The sequence below is a fragment of the Haemaphysalis longicornis genome, unplaced genomic scaffold, assembly GCF_048455015.1.
Source record: "Haemaphysalis longicornis isolate Haplotype H1 unplaced genomic scaffold, Haemaphysalis longicornis Haplotype H1 scaffold_10, whole genome shotgun sequence".
NCBI classification, from domain to species: Eukaryota; Metazoa; Arthropoda; class Arachnida; order Ixodida; family Ixodidae; genus Haemaphysalis; species Haemaphysalis longicornis.
The window spans coordinates 54,789,614-54,798,013 of NW_027526204.1; the positions used below are offsets into that span (position 1 = coordinate 54,789,614).

At 42.5% G+C, this 8,400-nt stretch overlaps 1 pseudogene; it reads right to left on the minus strand.

Moving 5' to 3' along the window:
* Positions 1-3,349: 3,349 nt before the first annotated feature.
* Positions 3,350-4,239, minus strand: LOC144158547 (uncharacterized; annotated as a pseudogene).
* Positions 4,240-8,400: the final 4,161 nt, after the last annotated feature.

An 8,400-nucleotide genomic window follows, 5' to 3' on the forward strand; every position in this document is an offset into this window, starting at 1 on the left:
GTCGCTTTCACTGGTAGCATGACGCATTCTTGCATTTGTGGGATATGCTCTGAAATGGTAACACTACTTAACTGCCCCGAAATTCCTTCTGAAAGCTTACAATATTTTTTTTGTGTTCAAAAGGCAACATAAAATTACTGAATTTTGATCAGCGCAGAGATATAAATGTAACCGCTCTAACGGGTCTTTTAAATGAAATTTTAGCGAATCTGAAGGAAGGTTTCACGAATAACGGTTTCGGATCACTTATTTACGGCTTTCGTCGCAAGTGAACTTGCGAATTGAATTGTCAACGCACGCAGTACAATCAACATCTCATGTTTAGCTAGGTTTTCGCAAAGTGACAAGCAGGCTTACTGTGTGCAAACCAAGCTTCTGGGACCTCACAGTGAGCACAAATTTTCTGTGACGGCTGCTCTGTTGACGATTTGCGTTCCTTTTAAAATCTAACATGTGCCTGCAACAACGAGATGTGTTTGCATTCTTGCGTATAAGGTCGCTTACGAACCCTAAAGACGGCAATAAATGAAGTTGCGCTGTTGCAGATGTAGTAAAACATTTCCTTTTTATTTCTCGTTGCAAATCAGCGTAACGGGTTCCCGGTAACCACTTTGTTTTGTAAACTGAATATCGCCTTTGTCTTGGCATTTAATTCTTGAGGATAGGTTAAAAAATGAAATTCTGCGCATTTCATTTTTTTTTCGGGAAGGGGGAGGGGGGGGGGGGGTTCCGCGCCAACGTTGCAAGAGCAGCGAGAAGAGAACGCATGTAACGCGCGCGAAAAGCCAAACTATGTTTATCAGTATTATTTACAATCGAAACTACACTAGGCGTCGTGTTCTGTAGCGGTGAAAAAACAGTACACGTATTTTCCAAAATGATTAACCCCCCTTTGGTCCGAGATTGTCCAGGAATTGTGGGACGCCTTTTCCAAAATTGTATTGAAAGCAAGCATTGTAGGAAAAAAAAGCGAGTCATGGCACACACCTCACACACATGTGGGCAACAACGTGCATTATATATTACGCGTTTTCTCCTCTTTCTTTAAACTTAGGTCCACCTGAAGAGGTTAAGACGTGACCAAATTAGGCATCTGGTTATGCTGAGTGAGAAACGTTTCTAGAAAAGGTGATTCATGTCGGATTTGAAAATGATATATATGAAAATGACACACAAAATGCCACATGACTGACGCAAACTCACAACTGCTTAATTTTACCGAAACATCCCCCCTAAATACTCTTGCGCATCCATAGAAACGTATTTTAAATAATACGTAAAATTAGCAACTCGATACAGTTGAATAAATGTTTATTCCTCCTCCTGAGTATAACCAACGACTGTGCAAAAATGGTATTTATTTTAGAAAAGGTACGGGAAGGACACGATCACACAGACGCTTGCGGGTGTAAAACACGTGCCCGGTAATGTATGGGCGATAGCGCACGGGTCGTGTGCAGTGTAAATGTTTTTGTTTGTTTCTTCTTTCTATAAGGACACAGCGCAATTTTACAAGGGTGTGGAAATTGCACGCGTATGCACAGGTCTTGTCGCTTCTTACCCGTTTCGCGTACTAAACTTTTATCCTTTAAATAATCGCCACGCCACCTTCAAAAATCACCCTTCGACGTTCCTGAAACGGTAGACGACTGCACTCAACAATAAGAAAAGTGCAATGTGTGGAAGCAATGTTTATAACACGTTTCACACTCAAGCGGTGACCACAGCGAAGATGTTTCGTGGAATTAAACCAGTGCATTAACCCGCAACGGCCGCTGATTATTGCGTTTCTAGAGGAAACGAGCACGCAGAGGTTACTATGTCATTGCTTACTGCCAAACGAGCACACATATTGGTTGTTTTGTCGTGTGCAGCACGCGTCTTGCGCCGCACGCAACGTGAAAAAGCAGACGACGCGAGAGCGCCATCCACACTAGGAGCGGTTCGTCCCGCCGCCGCCAGGGGCCGACTGTGTTCGCGCTCGGGGCGAATTATTCCGGCAGCGATGAAATCATTACTGGGCATTACAGAGACGATGCTAGACAGGAAAATCGGAAGGGGACTGTTAGATTCGTTTGAATATTTGAATAGTTTCGTTTGAAATGCTACGTTGAATATTTCTTCGCTTTCAGAATCGCTAACTTCTCCGCCAAGGATTATTCAAAATAGTACCTTGCATTTTCTTAGGGTTAATCGCCTTCGAAAACTTCCTAGGTTTATTTACTAAAATGTTCCGAAGATCAGTATGAAAAAAAGGTTCTTTCTGCGGTTCAGATGTCGTTATACTAAAATGTTTCGGCTTCTACCCCATGCACTGGCGGTCGCTGCGGGCTTAGCTGCACAACAAAGTCGTTTTTTTAGTATTTTCAAGCTGCTTTAAAAGTATGAAAAACCATGGTTTTTGCTGATAAGAACAGATGGTAGTACTGGGAATAAATTTGTTTTTTACCTCCTTAATTTTACCTTCGCAAATTAATCAGTTGTTCACTGACCGTTCACTCAAGGTTGTTTCAAAATTAGGTAGGAAGGCTTCGAGTTCAGTGACTATTGCATTGTAATCCCCCTTGTCGTATAGACGTATAGTTTTACTGCGTGATTTCCGTACTTCCGGGACGAATTCAAAACAGCATAAATAACTTTGTGTTCGCTGGTCTCAGGAAGGTGTGTAATATGTGATAAGATTTCAGGTTTAGTTGCCAGTATCAGGTCCAGAATATTAGAAGTTTCACCAGAATTACATGTAGGTTCTGTTATTAGCTGTGTCTAGTTAAAATTTAGGCAGACGTTAATTAATTCTTTTGTTCTGGATGGACCTGTTATAACTGATTGGCGTCATTCCAATCGATGTCGGTAAAATTAAAGTCTCCAAAAGGTAGGATATGCGCGTTAGGATATTTAGTAATTAGCTGGTTGAGTATATCGTTTAGATCTTGTGCGAAATCCCGGTTACTGTCCGGTGGCCGATAGCACACACCTAGCAGAACTGTCTCCGATAGAGCGTGGCAGACTAACCACCTAATTTCGAGCTTGCAGTGGATATTTCTCATTTAACAGGATAACTGCTCATGGAGAGCAATAAGTACGCCACCGCCACGTGTTTGTTTCCTGTCTTTCCGGGAAACAACAAAATCTGGCAATTCGGTTAGAAATTTAATATCTGTGACGCCATCCCTCAAACACGTTTCTGTCACAACCAGTATGTTGCTGTCCGGTGACGATACAAGATTTGATTCTGTGTGACGTTTTGAAAGGAAGCTACGTAAATTAGTGTAGATTACAGAGAAAGAAAGGCTAGTTTGAGGTGTTGTAACAATAAAACGTTTTGGTTTTCTGGACGACGGGGCGGTTGCTATGAAATTTCATTTACAGTTTGGGATGTTTCGTTGAAACGTATCTTTTTTTACCAAGAAACAAAATCTGGTACCACAGAAAGAAGGATTCAGCTTTGGTGAGGGCGAATTCGACAAGATGTTTTCGGGCTTTTTGAACGTATTCAGAAAAATCTTCCCCAATACTGTAGTTCGTACCTTTCAGTTTACGTCAATTGGAAAGAATTTCCTCTTTGGTTTTAAAGAAAGTGAATTTGGCTAATATAGGCCGCTGATGATCATGCCGGTGCCGACCGAGGCGGTGAGCACGTTCGATTAGTTTACGGTCAAGAGTTAAGTTTAGATGGTCGCGACAGCGGTTAATAATTATTTCTTCGGAATCTGCGAATTTATCGGACGGGTTCGGGTCAGGGAGGCCGTAAAAGATAAGGTTATTTCTTCCGGAACAATTTTCGGCGCCGTCAACCCGCGCCTCAACGTCGCAGATTTCAGGGGCTATTTCTGTGGTGTTACCATTATTTGTTTCGACATCCTTCCTAACTTTTACGAGACCTTGGTAGTGAATTTCAAGCTCAGTAATGCGTTTAGTTAGATAAGCCATGGCTTTCTTTATTGTTTGTTTATCAGCTCCAAGTCCCTGCACTTCTGCGAGCAGTGTAGACTGACCTACAGATAACTGTTGCAATTCAGAAAGAATAACTTTTGCGGGGAGAGGGTCTTTAGGTGGGGAATCGTCAGGGAGAGAGTTGGGGCAGGGGTTGGACTCCAAGACCCCCGACAGAAGTAAGAGAGCAAGAGTGATATCCTCACATTGAATTTCAAGGGAACAACAGCAATGTGGGCTCGGTAGCTGTACCAAAAAAATAATCGCAATTTTAATGAAGAGGTCATGTGGTACACTAACCTGCATTGCAAAGACGAGCGGGTTAGTGGATCGTGCGATGGCACAGCCACAGAGCTCACAAAGCTTGACGGGTGGTTGCTGACAATTTATAGCTGTTGTCGCTGAACTGGTCGATGATGGCGGTGATACGATGATGATGTCGGTAATCCCGTGATCTGCCGGCGGAGCAGCAGGACAACTGGAAGCGTTGGGAGCGTGCAAGAAAAAGATGGTGTCATTCCCAGTGCTGAGTCACTCGCGGTACGCTGGAACATCCAATGAGGCAGCCAGCAGAGCAGGACTCAGCAAGTGAACGATGATAGGGGCGAGCGCCTGCATTGCGAAGACGAGCAGGTGAATGGACCGTGCGATGGCACAGCCAACAGAGCCCACAACTGCTTGCGGGACTATCCTTTCGAAACATTCGCAACACTAATTTATGAATTATTTATGTCTTGTTATTTCGAAGTGCTTATTTCGGCACATGTATAGCTATAGACAATGAAGTTTGGGCAGTGAGAGACGAAGACCCGTAAAGTTGGCGATATAATTAAAAAGTGGACGCACTGAAGTGATAAACACACATGCAGATAAATGTCAGAATGTTTCGACGTAATTGCAGTTTTTTGTCTTTGATGTCGTATTCATTCGTAGTTAATAGGCTGTGTATAAACAATGGGCTGCAGGTTGAGATTGAAAGATATTAAAGATATGTAAGGTGTTTCGTACTTCTGTTGAAGTTTTGTACTTCTTTCAACAGCATTTCGTTAGCAGTAAGGCAATGGTAGCGTTTTATACATAATAATGACTGCTCTAACAATGACGTTCCCCACAGTAAAAAGAACGTGGGTAGCCTTCTTTCGTTACTTCAAGTAGAAACAGGTGGTTTAAAGATAACCTCAAGTTTTTTGTCGCGCCCTGAAATAGTGAAACCAGAGTTCGAGTGGCACAACAATTTTACTTCTAAAAATATCTTTTTCTTGTGGCAGATGACCACTCAGGTATGCCAAGACTTTGTCACCTTTGATTTAGAGGTACAAGTCCCAGAAAAATCTGAAGAAATAAAAGTTGCAGAGATATCTACGTTTGGATCCTTAGATATAGGGCGCAATAACGATACATCAACTCCCACGGAGCGTTTTTGTACGCAGTTGCTGCGTTTACGATCTATGCTTCACCAGTACTTAAGGTCATGAAAAAGAAAAATACTAGCAACGAGGGTTCTTAATCACGGGGGTCCAGTTGAGACAAGGTCTCTCTGCGCTACTGCGGCTTAAAATGTGGGCGTGAATGATTGCGGATGCGAGGTGTTGGTAAGTTTTAACCAGGAGGCGTCAGTATCAGCGTATCAAAATGTTTATTCTGTAATCTCTGGGTCGGGATGAAAAATTTTGCTTTTTTTCGAAGAGAGAGAGAGAGAGAGAGAGAGAGAGAGATCAAGAGAAGATCTTTGTTTATGAAGAAACAGTTGTGGTAGAAAAATGGCGTAAAAAGATGGCAGGGAGCTCAAAGGTGGAACTTGAGTCTCTGGCACCAAATGCAGCATCTCCTTCCCTTGCGCTATCAATCAGCTCGCGCTGATCTTGAGGTGACGAGGTGGTCAAAGCTGCCTCCCATGTTTAGCAGATGTGGGATATGTTATTTATTTGAGTTGTTTTCCCCTAGCGATAGATTTGGACATGGCCACGTAGCGTGAAAACGGGCGATTGTTTGCCATATTTTAGCACAGTTTTCAGTTAGTGTCTGATGTTTCCACAGTACACCCCAACGCACATCTAATTTCAAATACTTGTGGTGTTTTTTGTTCACAGAGTTTGCGATTATTCGGCATTGAGACCAAGTTGTAGCAGCGGGAAAGATCATGATACTAGGCATAGGATGTGTATTCGTTCTTAACGTTTTTCGAGGAGGGCAGTGTGATAGTCGTGGTCCCAAGGAGCACGGCGTGTAAGTTCACGTGCTTTTTGGTCAGCCCGACGTTCTCTCCCAGACCATTGGGTCCGGGTGTCCAGGTGATATAAATAACTTCTTCTATTGCAGATAAGAATAAGTTACCGAAACACTAAGGTACTCTGCCTGCAGAAAACCTTTGAGAGTCTGTAATAATGTTACGCCTCTATTCGTGCTTCCGCTATTCATATTGCCAAGAGAATGGGGCCAACTTGCACTTGTTTGTTCCTGTATATTAGAGGGTCACTCTATCAGAAAGGCTGCCACAGTATTGAACTATACCCCGTGGTTTCGTTCATTGCGGGGTCGGTGCATACTGCGGTCTCATGATATTGGAACATTCCCTGAACGAACATTATCCTGCCATATCGCCTTTTCCTGCGCAGGATTTGATCCATATTTTTGGTAGAGGTGAGTTTTTATGCAGTGTCACTGGATCGATGCCTTGTCTATCATGGCGTGCAGTCATTTCCTTCAAAGGGGTTGTGGTGCCAGCCTTTTCTGTTTGGGGGTGCCTGTTTCCTTTTAAGGGGGTTTGCTGACTCCTCCCGATTTTGCTTTTTCCGTCCACTTTCTTGGTGCTAGGAGAGTGGTTTCTTCGATTTTTGAAATGCGTTAGGAAGACACAATATGAAGACATATTCATCGTCATTATAACCAACATCCTATTTAGGGTGACTGCAGGGTGAAGGACTCTCCCATTGAACTCCACCCGCCATTGTCCTGCGTTTCCCGTGTCTATTCTTTGTCCGAAATGTTATTTTATCTCTGCGTCGACAATTAACCTGCCCTTTCTTTTAATTCATTGAGACAAAATTTTAAATACAATACAATATTAATGTAGGCTTGTGATTTTTATAATGCTTGTTACTTTTAACATATGACTTTAAATACGTACGTGTTGTTTTGGCTGGTCATTGTGTATTACAGCATGTCAGGGTTGGCTGGGTTGATGGTGCATTGTGAGCCGGCTGGTGTGCATGCGATTATCTACGGCGATTACTCTGTATTAAAGAATGAACAACCACTCTTGAAATTTCTTAGAGGAAAGGATACGTAACTCTAGTGTTATTACGTTTATATAATTCCCACGAGATACAGGAACGAGTCAGAGATACTCACTACATACTTTGAAGCATCACAATTCCCTTAAAATGATGGCGAAGCACCATGTTTATTATAAAAATACTGTAACAATGGCTAGAAGTACGGGGGAATCTCAACACTATGTATTGTCACGAGATGACGATGGCGGGGGCAGGGGATTATATCTATGTGGTAGCAGCCTCTGACGATGAGACGCTCTGTATGGGCCCGCAGCCTGCACGTGCTCTTCGAGGTCTCCAACTAGGATGTCAATACATCGTTCGCCTACATCCTTGCACATGTCGTCTGTCCTGTCGCCACGTAACAATGATTTTGTGGAAGCAAGCGGTGCATTGGAAGATATTGGGAAACCATTTATTTTGAACAGCGTCGATCAGAAAAGTTGCGATTTATAAAAATGTAGCGGTATTCATACAAGTTCCGTAAAATTCTTTCAAAAACACAGATAATAAGGCAGGTGCTCAAAACGTACGTAAGGTAGCCACACTTAAGAATAATATTTCGCAGACGAGCTTACCGTGATACGGTCGGGAAAAATAACAGATATGCTGAATTCTTTGTGCGCATAGAAACGCGGTGCAAAATAGCAATTGTGCAATTTTCCGCCCACACCTTCCTGGTATTATTTTTAGGCATGCCGGAAATTGGTTGAACATTTTAGGTCTAACGTTCAAATTTTGGCAATATTTTTAGCCGTTGGAAGCGTTAACAGAATGACGAATGAAGCTGCCGTTAGAACTACTGAGAACGAGCCTTCTTATGGCAAACCAAACTTAATCCTCAAACTAATGAACACGTTTACTGACTGCTTCGCGCATTTGAATTATTTGTTGCATTTTCAACGTATTTCCACGTAGGAGATCGTACACCTCTCCAAATGTTCAGTGGTTTCGTTTTTTACATTTTATCACGTTGTATATTAAAAAAAAAACTCGCAGGAAGTGCCACAACTGTGAAAACTCACCCTAACACCGTTTCTTACATTTTTACTGACAAACTTGTGATCATACAAATTATCCCCAGAAATTTCTAGGCTTTATCGCGATGCATGGCATAAAAGCTATGTACTTTGCTGCTACGGAGCCTACAAATATACTCACGCCATTACAGGAGTTCAAACGCTGCAACATA